Below are 3,277 nucleotides of genomic sequence, written 5' to 3'. Positions count from 1 at the left end.
ATAAGGATAATCATATAGGAGAAAAAGCAGTTCAAAGATTATGCAATGCGTACGGAAGAGATAGAGCTTGGTTTTTACCTTGTGATATAAGAGATCCTTCTCAGCTTGAAGGTCATTTTTAATAGATTAAATATTTCGAAATTTTAATATTTATTTAATCACTTTTCAATATCTTATAGGAAATTTTTGGACAAGATTTCTAATTCATAAATAAATGGTTTGGCTTACTAATTTCTTAAAAACTTGTTTTCAAAATAATTTTTGTTTAATTAGGAGTTTTTGAAATGGCCCTTTGTAGACAGAGAGCGATCCATATTCTCTTCAGTGATCTCGATCAAAATACAAAACCATTCTCTTCATCTATTTGTTCGAAACCTGAAGATGAATGGGTAAGGCAATTTGCGTAATAAATCCTTTAGGGTCTATTTGAAAAATATTAAATGACTCAAAAATGTACTTTTTCGTAAATTAAAATAATGATCGCAATTTATCATTACCTTTTTACTTTTTTTATGATAAGAGTCCATGAATAAATTACGTATGGTTTTTTTATGAAATTCTGAACTATGTATCCCCTTTGTTAGGGTAGGTAATTTTTAATATAATACATACATTTTAAATTTATTAGTTCAATTTTCAATAAAGAAAATTAACGTTTCGCAAAAATATTGCTTTTAAACAGAAGACATAAATTTGATCCAAATATTCAAAGATTCAACCCGAAAACATGAGTTTTTAACAAATAAGTCAAGTTTTAAGAAACGAGGTTACTTTTTAAAGAAATAGTTATATTCTTACGAAAAAAAGTTTTTAACGAAAAACCAAAATAAATTTAATACAAATAGTTCAATTTTTAACCAAGAGGTTGAAATTTCCACTTTCCAAAATGAATTTATAACAAAAAATGTTTGAATTAAATACTTGAGTTCTCATCTAAGACAGATTACTTAATTAATTTTTTACCTAAAAATGCACACTTTCAAGGAATTACATAAATTTTTAATCATATAGTTAAATTCTCAACTAATAAGAATAAATTTCTACCGAAAAAGATAAGTTTAAAAAAATGCATAAGTTAAAAACTAAATAGTTAAATCATGAATAACAACTTTGTAGAAAATCAATCTTGATTTTGTACAAAGTTGTTCAATTTTTGATAAAGGAGTTGAATTTTCAGCCTAAGCATATTAATTGTCCACAAGAAATGTTATATGTAGTTGATATTTGTACCAAAAAAGATTTTAATTTAAAATTACCAGCAGTCGAATTTAACTAGAAGAAACGAATTTTAAACAATTTACATACATTTTTAACTTAATATTTAAATCATCAATCAAGAGAATTAGTTTTTTTGCCAAAAAGACGATTTGGACAAAATACATACATGAATTTTAAACTGTAAAAGATAATTTTTTATCTAAAAAAATGTATTTTTAACAAAGTAGTTGAACTTTTGACCAAATACATTAATATTTTACCAAACTGTTTAATTTTTAAAACAAAAATACGAAATGAATAAAAAAGTTAAATTGTTTATACGCAAATGTGTGTTTAAAAAATGATAACTTTTTAATCGAAAAAGAAGAGAAATTCTGCCAAATTTTTTAATATTCTGGTCTAAAAGGTAAATTGTCAAGAAATAATTTTCATTTTACTAAGTGTCTAAGGCTTACCGAAAATTGTTGTGCTAAGCACCAAAGATTTTTATGAACACAGCCATCCTTTTACAGTTCCCTTGGGCTCCTCGAAAATATTTGTTCTACATCCACCAAATTTCGAGAAATATGACTTTTAAAATTAACGAAATGCTCCTATTATAATTGAAAAAAGATCCTTCTTTAAAGAAAATTGTCTTGGAGAAATTTCAGGAAGAAAATAAAAAAGAGGAAAGAAAAATACGAAGGCAACCAAACAAATCCCCTTCCTTCTCTTATTTTATTTCTTTTGCCTTTTTTTATTATTATAAAATCACAATTGAAGAGCATTTATTGATAATATTCACCAGCGATTCGGTAGTCATACAACACCCTTAATCAAGGTTATGAAAATGTGGAGTTATTTTTGTCCAGAGATTTTTTGAAGAATTTTTTTATTATAAAGACAAATCCTTTCTTGACATGAAAATTGGAGCATTTTTTCGTGGTTCTCCAAGTTTGCTTGTGGGATTTTTCTTTTTATTTGCAGGAATTATACACATTCAGATGACTTTTCAACAAAATTAATGAATTTTTAACAAAATAATAAAATTTTAAACCAGAAAAGGTAAATTCTCAACCATAAATTTAGTAGCAGACTTTCAAAAAAAATTGAAGTTCATTTTTAGTTCTTTCAAAATATTAGGTTAGAAAACTGGTAATTTTGCTTTGACAAAAATTGCGTTTAAAAATGTTCAGTTCATTTACAGACTCTATATTTAATGTGTATGTTTATTCCCTGAGTTACAAAAATGTTAATAAGAATTTTGGGTAGTCGAAGCGAATAATCGAATCACACATTACCTTTCATAGGGGGAGGAGAGGTACAAAATTTCAGAAAAACACCTAAGATAATTTTTGGATGGACCCTCACGTTCTTATTTAGTTATTCTTTCGTAAATTTGTGATTATTACATTTAATATTTATACTGATATTACTAGGTACTAATAGCGTTATTAACTCTCCGCCGTCCTTGTGGGACATACGTGACTCAAGCGATTTTTCGAGGTGCAATTTTATAAGGAAAAATGAATTTTGTAAATCAGGAAAAAATTTTCGAATATTTAAAAACGGTTGAATGATAAAATAGAGGATCTGAATAATAACTCAGAAGTTTTAAATTATTTTTTTATCGAAAAATGTATTGCTGGAGGAGGGATGAACACAGGTGACCCATTCAGACAAGGACGGCGGAGGGTTAGTAAATTATAAGTAATACTGTTACGATTATTGAGAAAATAAAGTACTTTTATTGTTTACATTTAATGTACTAGGTACAGCATCAAGGATTTAGATCGCGCTGATAAACAGATGTTTACAATCAAATCTGTTTTCCTGAATGAACTATGAATGTGTTACTTAATAAAATAAACAAATTTGATGGATAAACTATTATTTCAGAGTACAACCAGAAGGGTATCTCTAATTGGTTTGAAGCATATAGGAAGAGAGAAACGGAGGACCAGGCGGAATAATTGTAAACTGTGCCAGTATTTTTGGATTTATGGGATGGCCCGAAAATCCTGCACCAGTTTACTGTCGTAAAGAAGCAGCCATAGAAACCACTATCGATATTGCAGTA

At 27.5% G+C, this 3,277-nt stretch overlaps 1 pseudogene; it reads left to right on the top strand.

Annotated features, from left to right (window-relative positions):
- LOC117175297 overlaps positions 1-3,277 on the top strand; it is a 32,187-nt pseudogene that overhangs the window by 28,157 nt on the left and 753 nt on the right.

Source organism: Belonocnema kinseyi, chromosome 6 (genome assembly GCF_010883055.1).
Source record: "Belonocnema kinseyi isolate 2016_QV_RU_SX_M_011 chromosome 6, B_treatae_v1, whole genome shotgun sequence".
Classification (NCBI taxonomy): domain Eukaryota; kingdom Metazoa; phylum Arthropoda; class Insecta; order Hymenoptera; family Cynipidae; genus Belonocnema; species Belonocnema kinseyi.
The sequence above is the reverse complement of the archived record's forward strand: the minus strand, read 5'-3'. Positions and strand labels throughout refer to the sequence as shown.